This window comes from Capra hircus (genome assembly GCF_001704415.2).
Source record: "Capra hircus breed San Clemente chromosome X unlocalized genomic scaffold, ASM170441v1, whole genome shotgun sequence".
Lineage (NCBI taxonomy): Eukaryota > Metazoa > Chordata > Mammalia > Artiodactyla > Bovidae > Capra > Capra hircus.
Window position 1 is genome coordinate 32610730 of NW_017189516.1, and position 17436 is coordinate 32628165.

General features: G+C 43.0%; 1 pseudogene; it reads left to right on the forward strand.

Moving 5' to 3' along the window:
- Nucleotides 1–14814: 14814 nt before the first annotated feature.
- Nucleotides 14815–16813, forward strand: LOC102183676 (annotated as a pseudogene).
- The last annotated feature ends 623 nt before the right edge of the window (nt 16814–17436 follow it).

A 17436-nucleotide genomic window follows, 5' to 3' on the forward strand; every position in this document is an offset into this window, starting at 1 on the left:
AATGAAATCCTTACACAAGTAGTTTTGAAATTAGCTTAATCTTTCTATTACTGAAGGAACAGGGAATGAAAAAATGAGGTTTTTACCCTGAAGAGTCACTGATCACAGGTAAAGAGTTTACACAGTCACAGTGAAAAATGGTTTTGGATCTGAAAACAGAGGAGGAAATGTATACTATGTAAGGGGAAAGTCCTTTCAAATGGTCTTTTTGCCTTTAAAAATAAACATTAGAAGAAGAAGCAAAGACATTGCTGGTATAAAGATCACAATCAGATGCAGGTCAAATCAAATGGTCCACACCTAGGCCAGGATTCAGTTCAACCCGAAGCACTGAGGGAAGGCGAAAAACAAACAGGCTGAAGAGGAAAACCAGGATCAAGAGATGTGGACGCCCTGGCTAAAAAAATATATTAAAAAAAAGAGGAAAAGTCAGTGATTCCTGCATGTAACAATACAGGATACTTTATTGTATTAAATTTTTTTTTTTTAAAGAGAGTGACTTGCAGCCTCACCAAGCAACTAACTAGGTTACTCTGGACACACTGCTCCTGGACAAATGGCCTTGAGAGGGTGTGGAAGACGGGCTTGTTTCAGGTTCCCTGGACAAGGGGCTGCCTGGATGGGAGTCGTATACAGGCCTGCTGCTTCAGGGAAAGCCTAGGTGGGGGGAAATCAAGAGACTGTTTCTCCTTTGGGTGTTATTTCTGTCATAGGGAAAAGTCCACCCAAGGGCTGGTGTTCCCTCTCTTCATTCAATAAATATTTGTTGCACACTTGTGTGTCACACACTGTTCTAGGAGGCGCATCACAACACAAAGATCTTGGCCCTCAAGGAGCTTAGATTCTTGCGTGGTGTGGAGAAAAAAGGTAGCATAACAGGCCAGAGACTGCCATCCTTAGATAGGCCTGTTGGCAAGGCTGGCCTTGGCTGGCATTTGAGAACTTGGATTTCTGGACAACCAAGCCCAGGACTAGTAAGTGTGTGCCTCAACTGTTTGTGTGAACAATATAGTTGATTCTGAACACTGGCTTTCCTCCTGGGAGTCTGGAATTTCATATATGTGCTGGGCAGAGGGAGCCTACGTGACTAGGGTAGGGTAAAGAAACAAAAATATGTGCCCCATGGACCTTCATGTTGGTATGAGGGGGAAAATCTCATGTTTTGAGTAACTGTATTTCAACCTTAAGGCAAAAACTATGGCAAAAGTAATCATATTGGATTGACCTTTGGACAACATGGGTTTGGATTGTGCAGGTCTGATATTGTTTTCCAATAAATACTTGCTTTATTTATTATTTTTTTTTAAGTATAACTCTTTTATTGTATCTAGGTTTACTAAAAGTCAAGCAATATTATATTATCTCCATTATGAAATTTGTACAGAAAAATACTTTAATAAGTTTAAATACTTGCTTTAGTACTACATAATCCGAGCTTGTTTGATCCCATGGATGCGAAACTGTGGATACTGAGGGCTGACTGTAAAGTTCTATGCAGAGTTTTGGCTGCACAGAGGCTCACTGCGCCCAACCTCCCAGTTGTCCAAGGATCAACTGTAATCACTTAATAATTTAGTTAAATAAACACTATTCATTTTTGACTTTTCATATGAATGCTGCTGCTGCTGCTAAGTCGCTTCAGTCATGTCCGACTCTGTGCGGCCCCATAGATGGTAGCCCACCACGCTCCCCCGTCCCTGGGATTCTCCAGGCAAGAACACTGGAGTGGGTTGCCATTTCCTTCTCCAATGCATGAAAGTGAAAAGTGAAAGTGAAGTCACTCAGTCGTGTCCGACTCTTTGCAACCCCATGGACTGCAGCCTACCAGGCTCCTCCGCCCATGGGATTTTCCAGGCAGGAGTACTGGAGTGGGGTGCCATTGCCTTCTCTGATTTAATACCTAGCATTGGCTTTATTAGGGCTTCCCAGGTGGCTTAGTGGTAAAGAATCTGCCTGCCAATGCAGGAGATGCAAGAGACCCGGGTTCGATCCCTGGGTTGGGAAGATCCCCTGGAGAAGGGCATGGCAACCCATTCCAGTATTCTTGCCTGGAGAATCCCATGCAAAGAGGAGACTGATGGGCTACAGTCCCTGGGGTCACAAAGAGTCAGACATGGTTGAGGTACTGAGCACACACATCAGCTTTACTGGAAGGGCAGGAAGATAAAGGATCTATGATACTTGTGAGGTGAAGGAAGGTCTTGTGGCCTATTTATGGCAGACCTAATGAAAGATGCTGAAGGCCAAAGGGATGTATAAAGCCCCTCAGCATCTGCCCTACCCCCTCTACAGCACACCCATCCCCCCACATCTCCCCAAAGCCTAGAACCCTGAGAATATACACCCACACCTGACACAACTTCACGCTGCCCCTGACATCACAGGCTGCCATGGATTGCAAGGCCGGCCACAAGGTCTTTCCCCCTCTGCATCCAGGCATTTTCAGTTTTACTTTGTAGTTCCTCTCATCAGGAAGTGAAATCCAGCTGGCTACCCTTTGACACTGGAGTGTCTACATGACTTTGCTTCAGTCGACATGTGTGAAAGTGGTGATTCAGTGATTCCGAATCAAAGCCTCCAGGGGCCTTGTGTGCCTCTGTCCCCAGTCTTGGAGTTCAGTCACCCCGATGGCCCCAGCCAATAGCTGGCCAATGGAAAGACATATGAGCAAGGCCACCCAGACCAGCCGGTTCCAGACGACCTTCCCTCTCAGTGCTAACACACTGGCAATCCCAGCCATGATCAGCCAAGACTGGCCCTGACCAGCCGAGCCACTAGATGGAGTCAAGAGTGATCATCACAAGCCAAACAGAAGCCAGGAGGGTTTAATGTTGTTTGGCAGCCAGAGGTGACCGAGATGCATGCCAAGCTTGAGTGTCTCAGCCAAAGCTGTACAGGTGCCTCCTGACAGGGGCTCCAAAGTTGAAATCACTGCCGTGTCTCTCAGGGGCTCTCTCAGGACAAACGCAGGGCTGATGACCACTTCAAAGCCAGAAGGACTCTGAGGGAGACTGCTCACTTCAAAGATGGGATAGCTTCAGAGAACCCTTGCATTTTGGCTTGAGAGTCAAACGATTGTCGCACAGCTTCTCTCTCTCCCTCTCTCTCTCTCTCTGGCTCCCCAGGAGAAGAGCAATTGAAACGCTGGAAACAGTCTCCCCTCAAGTACAACAAAGGGCAGATTCTCTCAGCTCAGGGAGGCTGGCCTTTGGCGGAAAGGGAACAGCAGGAAGGGCAGATTCCAGAGCAGCTGAGAAAGAACTCTGGGCCTGGGTGAAATGCAGGCAGGCTGCCCAGTGGGGAGACTGGCAGCATTTTAATATCATCACAGTCTCATTTTGTAGAGCTGAGAGAATAGTCTCATCTCCCAAGAATGACAGAGCTGCCCATTTTATTGTATGCTTCTTAGGCAGCAACATGGCGAGTTAATTGAAAACCTGAATGTATCCGTGCCCATCAACTTCCATGCTTTTTTCGCTCTCCTCGACGCCCCATGTTTTTTGTTTTTAGGCTTGACAGCTACACCAGGTATCCCCTGTAATCATTGTGCCCTGAAAAGAAAAAGTCAAGATATTTCAAGTGCTTTTTATTTTTTTTAATATAAATTTATTTATTTTAATTGGAGGCTAATTACTTTACAATATTGTATTGGTTTTGCTATACATTGACATGAATCTGCCACAGGTGTACATGTGTTCCCCATCCTGAACACCCCCCACCTCCCTCCCCATCCCATCCCTCTGGGTCATCCAAGTGCACCAGCCCCAAGCATCCTGTATCATGCATTGAACCTGGACTGGTGATTCATTTCTTATATGATTTATACATGTTTCAATGCCATTCTCCCAAATCATCCCACCCTTGCCCTCTCCCACAGAGTCCAAAAGACTGTTCTATACATCTGTGTCTCTTTTGCTGTCTCACATACAGGGTTATCACTACCATCTTTCTAAATTCCATATATATGCATTATGATACTGTATTGGTGTTTTTCTTTCTGGCTTACTTCACTCTGGATAATAGGCTCCAGTTTCATCTACCTCATTAGAACTGATTCAAATGTATTCTTTTTAATGGCTGAGTAATACTCCATTGTGTATATTTACTACAGCTTTCTTATCCATTCGTCTGCTGATCGACATTTAGGTTGCTTCCGTGTTCTGGCTATTATAAACAGTGCTGTGATGAACATCAGGGTACACGTGTCTCTTTCAATTCTAGTTTCCTCGGTGTGTATGCCCAGAACTGGGATTGCTAGGTTGTATGGCAGTTATTTGGAAGGAATGATGCTAAAGCTGAAACTCCAGTACTTTGGCCACCTCATGAGAAGAGTTGACTCATTGGAGAAGACTCTGATGCTGGGAGGGATTGGGGGCAGGAGGAGAAGGGGATGACCGAGGATGAGATGGCTGGATGGCATCACGGACTCGATGGACGTGAGTCTGAGTGAACTCCGGGAGATGGTGATGAACAGGGAGGCCTGGCGTGCTGCGATTCATGGGGTTGCAAAGAGTCGGACACGACTGAGCAACTGAACTGAACTGATGGCAGTTCTCTTTCCAGTTTTTTAAGGAATCTCCACACTGTTCCCCATAGTGGCTGTACTAGCTTGCATTCCCACCAACAGTGGAAGAGGGTTCCCTTTTCTCCACACCCTCTCCAGCATTTATTGCTTGTAGACTTTTGGATTGCAGCCATTCTGACTGGTGTGAAATGGAACCTCATTGTGGTTTTGATTTACATTTCTCTGATAATGAGTGATGTTGACCACTTTTCATGTGTTTGTTACTCATCTGTATGTCTTCTTTGGAGAAATGTCTGTTTAGGTCTTTGGCCCATTTTTTGATTGGGTCATTTATTTTTCTGGACTTGAGCTGCAGGAGTTGCTTGTATATTTTTGAGATTAGTTGTTTGTCAGTTGCTTCATTTGCTATTATTTTCTCCCATTCTGAAGGGTGTCTTTTCACCTTGCTTATAGTTTCCTTTGTTGTGCAGAAGCTCTTAATTTTAATTAGGTCCCATTTGTTTATTTTTGCTTTCATTTCCAATATTCTGGGAGGTGGGTCATAGAGGATCCTGCTGTGATTTATGTTGGAGAGTGTTTTGCCTATGTTTTCCTCTAGGAGTTTTATAGTTTCTGGTCTTATGTTTAGATCTTTAATCCATTTTGAGTTTATTTTCGTGTATGGTGTTAGAAAGTGTTCTAGTTTCATTCTTTTACAAGTGGTTGACCAGTTTTCCAAGCACCACTTGTTAAAGAGATTGTCTTTTCTCCATTGTATATTCTTGCCTCCTTTGTCAAAGATTAAGGTGCCCATAGGTGTGTATTGCCTCCTTTGTCAAAGATAAGGTGCCCATAGGTTTGTGTGGATTTATCTCTGGGCTTTGTATTTTGTTCCATTGATCTATATTTCTGTCTTTGTGCCAGTACCATACTGTCTTGATGACTGTGGCTTTGTAGTAGAGCCTGAAGTCAGGCAGGTTGATTCCTCCAGTTCCATTCTTTCTCAAGATTGCTTTGGCTATTTGAGGTTTTTTGGATTTCTATACAAATTGTGAAATTATTTGTTCTAGCTCTGTGGTAGCTTGGTGGGGATTGCATTGAATCTATAGATTACTTTGGGTAGTATATTTTATTTTCACTTTATTGATTCTTCCAATCCATGAACACGGTATATTTCTCCATCTATAGTGTCCTCTTTGATTTCTTTCACCAGTGTTTTATAGTTTTCTATATATAGGTCTTTTGTTTCTTTAGGTAGATATATCCCTAAGTATTTTATTCTTTTCATTGCAATGGTGAATGGAATTGTTTCCTTAATTTCTCTTTCTATTTTGTTATTATTAGCGTATAGGAATGCAAGGGATTTCTGTGTGTTGATTTTACATCCTGCAAATTTACTATATTCATTGATTAGCTCTAGGAATTTTCTGGTGGAGTCTTTAGGGTTTTCTATGTAGAGGATCATGTCCTCTGCAAACAGTGAGAGCTTTACTTCTTCTTTTCCAATCTGGATTCCTTTTATTTCTTTTTCTGCTGATTGCTGTGGCCAAAACTTCCAAAACTATGCTGAATAGTAGTGGTGAGACTGGGCACCCTTGTCTTGTTCCTGACTTTAGGGGAAATGCTTTCAATTTTTCACCATTGAGGATAATGTTTGCTGTGGGTTTGTCATATATAGCTTTTATTATGTTGAGGTATGTTCCTTCTATTCCTGCTTTCTGGAGGGTTTTTATCATAAGTGGATGTTGAATTTTGTCAAAGGCTTTCTCTGCATCTGTTGAGATAATCATATGGCTTTTATTTTTCAATTTGTTAATGTGGTGAATGACACTGAATGATTTGTGGATATTGAAGAATCCTTGAATCCCTGGAATAAAGCCCACTTGGTCATGATGTATGATCTTTTTAACCTGTTGTTGGATTCTGTTTGCAGAATTTTGTTAAGCATTTTTGCATCTATGTTCATCAGTGATATTGGCCTGTAGTTTTCTTTTTTTGTGGAATCTTTGTTAGGTTTTCATATTAGCGTGATGGTGGCCTCATAGAATGAGTTTGGAAGTTTACCTTCCTCTACAATTTTCTGGAAGAGTTTGAGTAGGATCGGTGTTAGCTCTTCTCTAAGTTTTTGGTAGAATTCAGCTGTGAAGCTGTCTGGACCTGGGCTTTCCTTTGCTGGAAGATTTCTGATTACAGTTTCAATTTCCGTGCTTGTGATGGGTCTTTTATGATTTTCTATTTCTTCCTGGTTCAGTTTTGGAAAGTTGTACTTTTCTAAGTATTTGTCCATTTCTTCTACATTGTCCATTTTATTGGCATATAATTGCTGATAGTAGTCTTTTATGATCCTTTGTATTTCTGTGTTGTCTGTTGTGATCTTTCCATTTTCATTTCTAATTTTATTGATTTGATTTTTCTCCCTTTGTTTCTTGATGAGTCTGGCTAATGGTTTGTCAATTTTATTTATCCTCTCAAAGAACCAGCTTTTGGCTTTGTTGATTTTTGCTATCGTCTCTTTTGTTTCTTTTGCATTTATTTCTGCCCTAATTTTTAAGATTTCTTTCCTTCTACTAACCCTAGGGTTCTTCATTTCTTCCTTTTCTAGTTGCTTTAGGTGTAGAGTTGGGTTATTTATTTGACTTTTTCCTTGTTTCTTGAGGTAAGCCTGTTTTGCTATGAACCTTCCCCTTAGCACTGCTTTTACAGTGTCCCACAGGATTTGGGTTGTTGTGTTTTCATTTTCATTTGTCTCTATGCATAGTTTGATTTCTTTTTTGATTTCTTCTATGATTTGTTGGTTATTCAGCAGCGTGTTGTTCAGCCTCCATATGTTGCAATTTTTAATAGTTTTTCTCCTGTAATTGAGATCTAATCTTACTGCATTGTGGTCAGAAAAGATGCTTGGAATGATTTCAATTTTTTAGAATTTACCAAGGCTAGATTTATGGCCCAGGATGTGATCTATCCTGGAGAAGGTTCCATGTGCACTTGGCAAAAAGGTGAAATTCATTGTTTTGGGGTGAAATGTCCTATAGATATCAACTAGATCTAACTGGTCTAGTGTATCATTTAAAGTTTGTGTTTCCTTGTTAATTTTCTGTTTAGTTGATCTGTCCATAGATGTGAGCGGGGTATTCAAGTCTCCCACTATTATTGTGTTATTGTTAATTTCTCCTTTCATACTTGTTAGCATTTGTCTTACATATTGTGGTGCTATGTTGGGTGCATATATATTTATAATTGTTATATCTTCTTCTAGGATTGATCCTTTGATCATTATGTAGTGTCCTTTTCTGTCTCTTTTCACAGCCTTTGTTTTAAAGTCTATTTTATCTGATATGAGTATTGCTACTCCTGCTTTCTTTTGGTCTCTATTTGTGTGGAATACCTTTCTCCAGCCCTTCACTTTCAGTCTGTATGTGTCCCTTGTTTCGAGGTGGGTCTCTTGTAGACAACATATATAGGGGTCTTGTTTCTGTATCCATTCAGCCACTCTTTGTCTGTTGGTTGGGACATTCAATCCATTTACATTTAAGGTAATTATTGGTAAGTATGATCCCGTTGCCATTTACTTTATTGTTTTGGGTTCAAGTTTATACACCCTTTCTGTGTTTTCTGTCTAGAGAAGATCCTTTAGAATTTGTTGGCGAGCTGGTTTGGTGGTGCTGAATTCTCTCAGCTTTTGCTTGTCTGTAAAGCTTTTGATTTATCCCTTATATTTGAATGAGATCCTTGCTGGGTACAGTAATCTTGGCTGTAGGTTATTTTCTTTCATCACTTTAAGTATGTCCTGCCATTCCCTCCTGGCCTGAAGAGTTTCTATTGAAAGATCAGCTGTTATCCTTATGGGAATCCCCTTGTGTGTTATTTGTTGTTTTTCCCTGGCTGCTTTTAATATTTGTTCTTTGTGTTTGATCTTTGTTAATTTGATTAATGTGTGTCTTGGGGTGTTTCGCCTTTGGTTTATCCTGTTTGGGACTCTCTAGGTTTCTTGGACTTGGGTGATTATTTCCTTCCCCATTTTAGGGAAGTTTTCAACTATTATCTCAAGTATTTTCTCATGGTCTTTCTTTTTGTCTTCTTCTTCTGGGATTCCTATGATTCGAATGTTGGGGCGTTTAACATTGTCCTAGAGGTCTCTGAGATTGTGCTCATTTCTTTTACTTCGTTTTTCTTTTTTCCTCTCTGTTTCATTTATTTCTGCCGTTCTATCTTCTACTTCACTAATCCTATCTTCTGCCTCCGTTATTCTACTATTTGTTGTCTCCAGAGTGTTTTTGATCTCATTTTATTGCATTATTCATTATATATTGACTCTTTTTTATTTCTTCTAAGTCCTTGTTAAACCTTTCTTGCATCTTCTCAATCCTTGTCTCCAGGCTATTTATCTGTCATTCCATTTTGTTTTCAAGATTTTGGATCATTTTAACTATCATTATTCAGAATTATTTATCAGGTAGATTCCCTATCTCTTCCTCTTTTGTTTGGTTTGGTGGGCATTCATCCTGTTCTTTTACCTGTTGGGTATTCCTGTGTCTCTTCATCTTGTTTATATTGCTGTGTTTGGGGTGGCCTTTCTGTATTCTGGCATGGGCTTCCCTGGTGGCTCAGAGGTTAAAGCGTCTGCCTCTAACACAGGAGACCTGGGTTCGATCCCTGGGTTGGGAAGATCCCCTGGAGAAAGAAATGGCAACCCACTCCAGTATTCTTGCCTGGAGAATCCCATGGATGGAGGGGCCTGGTGGGCTACAATCCATGGGGTCGCAAAGAGTCGGACACGACTGAGCAACTTAACTTCTGTATTCTGGCAGTTTGCGAAGTTCTCTTTATTGTGGAGTTTCCTCACTTGTGGGTGTGGTTGGACGGGTGGTTTGTCAAGGTTTCCTGGTTAGGGAAGCTTGTGTTGGTGTTCTTGTGGGTAGAGCTGGATTTCTTCTCTCTGGAGTGCAATGAAGTGTCCAGCAATGAGTTAAGAGATGTCAGTGGGTTTGGTGTGACTTTGGGCAGCCTGTATATTGAAGCTCAGGGCTATGTTCCTGTGTTGCTGGAGAATTTGCATGGTATGTCTTGCTGTGGGAACTTGTTGGCCCTTGGGTGGTGCTTGGTTTCAGTGTAGGTATGGAAGCGTTTGATGAGCTCCTATCGATTAATGTTCTCTGGAGTCAGGAGTTTTCTGGTGTTCTCAGGATTTGGAGTTAAGCCTTCTGCCTCTGGTTTCCAGTCTTATTCTTACAGTAGCCTCAAGACTTCTCCACCTGTCACTTCCAAGGTGGTTCCCTCTGTTTTAGCTTCTGCTGTTTGCTGGTCTCTTCAGTGTCTGATTTCCACCCTGGCACAAGGGGGCAGTGGTAGACACTTTTCTAGGCTCACTTGTTCAGTTGTGCTGTGGGGAGGGAGGGACGCTGCAAACAAATAACACTGGCGTCTGTGGGGAGTGCTCCCAGTGTCTCGGCCACACTGGGTTTGCCCCCACTCACAGTGTGTGTGCTTTCCCTGTCTACACTGCTTAGGCTCTAGGTTGCTCTGCCGGGAACTGTCTGAGGCCAGCCCTGGGTTGTATGTACTTCCCAGGTCTAAGCCGCTCAGGTTCAGGTACTTGGGTAGTCCTCAGAGGTACAGACTCGGTTGGGCCTGCATTTTGGGCCCTTCTCAGGTCCGAGCAGCTCAGGTAACCAGTTGTTTGGCGAGTGCAGTCACTGCGACTTATCGCCTCCCCCAGTCCCTGCCACTCGGTTTTCTGGGTGTACAATTGGCACGCCTTCTCAGGCGGATGTCGACCGTCCAGAATCCCAAGAAGTCTCGGTTAGCAACGAAGCCTGCTTGCAGTTTGGTAGATAATGCCTCTCTGGGGCCGTGATTGCCCGCTTCCGGCTCTGGCTACCCTCGCCTGCCTGTCTCCGGAGGGGGATGGGCCTGTCCACAGCTGGCTAGCTCTGCTCAGTCCTTTGTTCTGTGAGTAGGCCTGGCGGCGTCTTAGGTTAGGGCCTTTTGCAGGGTAGCTCTCCCACAGTCTGGTTTGCTATCTCAAGCTAGCTCCCTCAGATTGTCCTCAGCGCATTCAGGCCAAGTCCTTACTCTAAGCAATGCAGCCCATGCCTCCCTGCCCAACCCCTGCTTGCTAGTGGCGGATGCAGGCGTCTGTGGGCGTCTGCGCTGCTTCTCTGCTGACAGTTACCATTGGGCATGTAATCTGTGGGTTTAAATTATTTATTTATTTTTCCTCCAGGTTATATTGCCCTCTGTGGTTTCAAGGCTCGCCACAGACTCGCCAGTGAGAGTATTTCCTGATGTTTCAAAACTTATCTTTTTTAAGACTCCCTTCCCGGGACGGATCTCCGTCCCTACCTCTTTTGTCTCTCTTTTTATCTTTTATATTTTTCCTACCTCCTTTTGAAGACAATGGGCTGCTTTTCTGGGTGCCTGATGTCCTCTGCTGGCATTCAGGAGTTGTTCTGTGGAATTTACTCAGCATTCAAATGTTCTTTTGATGAATTTGTACGGGAAAAAGTGGTCTCCCGTCCTATTCCTCCACCATCTTAGGACCACTCCTCTCAAGTGCCTTTTAAAGCCATACCAAGAACTCTTTAGATACCAGTCAAAGGAGTACAGTGAAAGGAGACCTAATGTCCCCATGAAAATGGGGATGATGAAATGAGAGACAAACTCACATTGAAACACTGCAGTGGGCTGCTTCAATCTTGCATCTATTTACTTGGTACCATGCACTGTGAGGAGCAAGACAGAACACACTCCTTGTCCTCTGGAATCTGAGTTCTTGGTCTGCCCTCAAAGAGCTCTCAGGGGACTTCCCTGGGGGTCCAGTGGTTAAAACTTTCCCTCCAATGCAGGGAGTGTGGGTTTGATCCCTGGTCAGGGAGCTATGATCCCACATGCCTCAGGGCCAAAAATCCAAAACAGAAAACAGAAGCAATGTTGTAACAAATTCAATAAAGACTTAAAAAAAGGTCCACATTAAAAAAAAGAAAATCTTAAAAAAAAAGAAAGAAATCTTCTCAGCCCTGTCATAGCTCAGGACATGAAGTGTCAAGTGCTATGATGGAAGCAGTTTCCAAATTCTAGGCCAACACAAAAGAGAGTCATGCTTACAAGTCTGTCAGTAAGGTTAGAGGCACCCATGTGAAGTGAGTGCCCAGCACTCTGATGTTCACTTCTCCCAGGGTGAGTGAGTTCAGGCCATCTACCAGCAGGTTCTTGTGAAAAACCCTAAAACTCTACTTTGCCTCATCTCTGCCACACAATCCCACCAGGACCCCAACTGGCCTTTAGACCCTGACACAAGCTATTCTGTATTCATTTTGGAAAGGGCAAAAGGAAATTCTCTGGAAGAACTAATCTGTTTTAAGACACAGCAAAAGAAGCCTATCCATCTCTCTTCCCAACCTCCATCTTCTGCCAGACTTTCTATGGGAATCCATGAAACACTTCTATATCCTTTACACAGAGGAAAAAAAATGCAAAGTTGTCTTTTATCACACTTTTCCCCTCCAAATTCTGAAATTTGCACAACACAGCAATCATCATTCTCTTTCATCCAGTGACCAGGCTACAGATAAAAATGTATGAGCTAATTCAGAGGCACAAAGCAGAGTCAGAGGATTAAACAAAGCAATCACCTTCAAAATGTTACAAAGCCAAGCTGAAAAGCCTGATCTTGACCATACACACACAGTTTTTAATCAAGAAAGAGAAATACATCATTCTGTCACCTACCAAACTGTATTTTCTTTCCTCTTTAAAAGAAGAATGAACTCCTAGCAACTAAATTATTTTAATAAGGTTAAATGAAGCAGCAGCAGCAAAAAGCAGTTAACCAGCTCCTCGGTGGGCAAAACCCTAATCTAATGCAGGTCTAATTAACTCTAATTGATGCAAAACATCATCTAAAAATCAACAGGAAGTGTATAGTAAAAAGCATTGGAAAGACCCTCATTATTTAAGAATCAATGTCTAAAGGGCATTTTTTTTTAATTTTTTTTAAATTTTTTTTAAATTTTAAAATCTTTAATTCTTACATGCGTTCCCAAACATGAACCCCCCTCCCACCTCCCTCAAGGAATGTAATACCCCCAAGATGTTCACGTTCCATGCTGCTTCATTCTTTATCAAAAGACCTTATCAACTGCTCCCTATCAAGAATCTGGAAGTGTCCAGAGAGGCAGACTTACGATAATTAATAGTATAAGGCCTTCTTTCAAAATCATTAGGGATTCACTAAGCTGACAACACAAGCTGTTTAACACTTGAACTGTCTAATGACATTGCAGGATAAGGGGTACCACCATATTTATGACTTCGGAAATTCTGTTATTGAATTTCCAAACTACTCTGTGTGCACAGTGTGATGTCCGTTTACCTTTCCTTTTGATTTCAGGTGCAGTTTGTGCCTTCAAAACCCAATCTGTATACTTATCTCACTGGGGGGAAATGGAGTTTGGATGTTGAAAGGCTGACCTTTGCTTCTTCCCTCTGCCAAACCCATCCCCTACCTGCAGCAGACACTCGGCTCTCTTTCCTAGTACTGAATATTGGATTCTGCAGGGGGAGAAAAAGAGCAAAGTTGAATAATAGAGGCAGGGAAATTGAGTTTAGTTAGTTGCCTACCCAATATCCATTTCTCCCTTCAGAACCCCAGCAGTTTTCAAGGTGGCCCAGATAAAGGCAAGCTTTCCTAGTCTCCCGTGTGTGGCCATGCAACAGTCCTGGTCAACAGATACAAGGAGAAACTTGGACATGTCTTGGACAGCTTTTGCTTCCCTGGTCAGTGGAGACATACTCAGCACAGCCTTCCCTCTGCTTCCTAGCTTGAATGTAAACATGATATCTGGACCTTCCCCCACGGATTCTGTAACCATGACCTGGGAAAGTCCCTGACATCACCAACTCATTGTACCAATACCAGCAGCCTGATGGCAGACCCCTTTATATGTAAGAATACAGTGTATTAAAAAGCACAGACATCACTTTGCCAACAAAGGTCCATATAGTCAAATCTACAGCTTTTCTAGTAGTCATGTACAGATGTGAGAGTTGGACCATAAAGAAGGCTGAGTGCCGAAGAATTGATGCTTTCAAATTGCGGTGCTGGAGAAGACTCCTGAGAGTCCCTTGGACTGCAAGGAGATCAAACCAGTCAATCCTAAAGGAAATCAACCCTGAATATTCATTGGAATGCCTGATGTGAAGAGCCGACTCACTGGAAAAGACCCTGATGCTGGGAAAGATTGAAGGCAGGGAGAGAAGCAGGTGACAGAGGATGTGGTGGCTGGATGCCATCACCGACTCAATAGACATGAGTTTGAGCAAGCTCTGGGAGACGGTGAAGGTTAGGGAAGACTGGCATGCTGCAGTCTACAGCGTCACAAAGAGTTGGACATGACTGAATGACAGAACAACAACAATCTGTTGAAATCCCCATAGTCAGGTTTTCAATCAGCTACAGCTAACAGCACTGGTAACAGATATATTAAGCCAGGAAAGGGATCCAGCTTCTACCCTCAGATCTGAGCAGATTTCGTTGTTTAAAATAATCCCTGTTAGGTTACGGTAATTTGTCTGTTCCTTGGGAAGAGAACCATTTGAGTGATGGCTGCATACAGGCTCTAACAGTATCTTTCATCACTCCTGTTTTGCCCAAGACCAAAGCCAGCAATGAAACCATTTTATTAAAGCTGTACTTGGCGTCATGCACCAGTGATCACTGATCACAAGCTGAAGTTTACAAAGGAAAGCTATGGTCTTCTGAGAACATCATTAAATGGCATAGCACAGAGTTTGCATCGTCAGTCTCTCCTTGGAATTTGGGGTTTGCCTCTCATACAATTTTATGTGGCTTCCCTGGTGGCTCAGTGGTAAAGAATCTGCCTGAAATGCAGGAGACCTGAGTCTGTTCCCTGGGTCGGGAAGATCTCCTGGAGAAGGGAATGGCAACCCACTCTAGTACTCTTGCCTGGGAAATCCCATGGACAGAGAAGCCTGGTGGCTATAGTCCATGGGATTGCCACAAAAGAGTTGGACACAACTTAGCTACTAAACAACAACACAGTGGTATGGAATTACCTTCAATTGGACATTCATGACAACTCTTCCCCCAACAGCAATTTTTTTTTTTTAGCAGTGCTATGAGGCTTGCAGGATCTTAGTTCCTTGACCAGAGATTAAATCTGTGCTTCTAACCACTGGACAATCAAGGAATTCCCCCAACAGCATTTTCTGATGAAACTGAAGTTAACCTTTCTAACAACCAAGGTAAAAAGTTCATAAAGGACACAGACATAAAAGCAATAGTTGCCAATATGAATCTTGTCCACAGAGTAAGCAGAAATGTTTTTACTAAAAGAACGTCAAGAAGAGGGCAATGTGTTTAGGTGACCAGGCTGAGCTTCTGGGTGAAGAGCTATACCAGTACCAGACTTGCTGCTGCTGCTGCTAAGTTGCTTCAGTTGTGTCTGACTCTGTGCAACCCCACAGATAGCAGCCCACCAGGCTCCCCCATCCCTGGGACTCTCCAGGCAAGAACACTGGAGTGGGTTGCCATTACCTTCTCCAATGCATGAAAGTGAAAAGTGAAAGGGAAGTCACTCAGTCATGTCTGACTCTTAGCGACCCTATGGACTGCAGCCTACCAGGCTCCTCCGTCCATGGGATTTTCCAGGCAAGAGTACTAGAGTGGGTTGCCATTGCCTTCTCCGACCAGACTTGCTAGGCTATAAGAAAGGATGCTCTATGAAAGCAGGTGGTTCAAAAGTGTTGAGCAAAGGACCACTCAGTGGAACACTCGCACCACCTACAACTTCTAAGAAATGCAGAATCTTAGGTCTCATCCCACATATTTTTTTTTTTGGCTGTGCTGGGTCTTTGCTGCTGCATGCAGGCTTTCTCTAATGGCAGCGAGTGTGGGCTGATTTTCACTGTGGGTGCGTGGGCTTCTCTTGTTGTGGAGCATGGGCTCAGTGGAATCTTCCCCGACCAGGGATCGAACCACATCCCCTGCACTGGCAGGTGGATTCTTAACTGCAGGACCACCAGGGAAAGCCCCAGATCTTCAATAGATTCTCCAGGTGATTCAGGTACATTACAACTTGAGAAGAACTGGTTTCAACAATTTTCCTAACATGTTAGAATACCTGAGGTCAGGAGATGTTACTTACTCCCACTCCAGTGAATGGCAGGCATTGCTCAGTATTTAAAAGGCCATAAATGTCACCTTTGGACCTTGCAAGGATTTACAGTATTTGCCACAGCAGCAAGAAGGAAATTTACTCTGTCCATGGCACCAATGATTAATATATTTGACTCGCCTAAAGATATTAATTTTCCCCAAAGGGTCATTTATCAAGGTCTCTGAGGTTAATATATATTCTTCAAGATGACAGTGATAACAAGAGTTGTTGCTGTGACTACACAATGGATATACGATAGCGATTTTTCATAAAGATGCTTCCCTCTGTCACCTCAACAAGGCAACACAAATAACTCATAAGTCTGGTGTGCGGTCTGGTTTATACCACTGGAAAAGGTTATCCTGGGCATTGGTGCTATTTGATCAGACCCAAGAATGCTGTCAATGGACTGTCAATGGCATTATCCAAAGAACTGGGAGCTTATTTACACCTAATCATGGCACCAATTCACTTAAAAATGTCCATTTGCTCTTGTAAGTAGAGGGTGAATATCAAACATGATTACATATATCAGTATCTTGCTGTCTACACTGAATGTGACAGCCCTGAAAGCCAGTGATGTTCTGAACAGTGCACCACGGAATGAAGATTATACAAATGAAGCTTAGAGAAGTTATACAGAATTCATTTAAAACAAAAGTGGGGCAAACCAGCAGTTAAGAATTCACCTTTCAATGCAGTGGGTGCAGGTTTGATTCCTGGTGGGGAAGCTAAGATCCCACATACCTTAGGGCCCAACATAAAAGAGCAGAAACAATACTGTAACTAATTCAATAAAGGCTTCAAAACTGGTCCCCATCAAAAAAAAAAAAAAAGAAATTAAAAAAAGAAGTTTTCCAGCGATGACGACCTCCCCATGAGAACGTGTCTCTCCCAAAGGATCTCCTTTATCCCTCTCCAAAAGAGAACAGGAAACATAAGAAGAGCCTGTTGCAGAGCCCCAATGCCTATTTCATGGATGTGAAATGCCCAGGATGCTATAACATCACCACCAACTTTAGCCATGCACAAAGGGCAGTTTTGTGTGTTGAGTGCTCTGCTGTCCTCTGCCAGCCTACAGGAGGAAAAACAAGGGTACAAAGGATACTCCTTCAGACAGAAGCAGCACTAAAAGTACTCTGTATCAAGAAGAATGGGAAACTATCCCAAAAAACACGTCTTGGATACAAAAAAAGAGAGAGAGAAAGAGAGAGAGAGAGAGAGAGAGAGAGAGAAATCTTAAAAGTGATCACTGGAAGCAGGAACTTTGCAAAAGAGCATCAGGATTTTTCATCCTACACACCAAGCTGGAAATTCTTGGTGATGAGTTTTCTGCTTCCAGCAATATGGTGGTCTAGAGCAATGGTTCTGGAACTGTGTCCCTAGAACGGTGGCATCAGCATCATCTGGGAACTTTTTAGAAGTGCAAATTCTCTCACTCTACCCCAGACCCACGTAAAGCACAATGACCCATGTTTTAATAAGGTTTCCAAGGTGATTCTGCTGGAAGCTAAATTTCAGTTCAGTTTAATCACTTGGTCATGTCTGATTCTGCAACCCCATAGACTGCAGCACACCAGGCCTCCCTGTCCATCACCAACTCCTGGAGTTTACTCAGACTCATGTCCATTGAGTTGGTGATGCCATCCAACCATCTCATCCTCTGTTGTCCCCTTCTCCTCCCACCTTCAATCTTTCCCAGCCAGCAGGGTCTTTTCAAATGAGTCAGTTCTTCGCATCAGGTGGCCAAAGTAT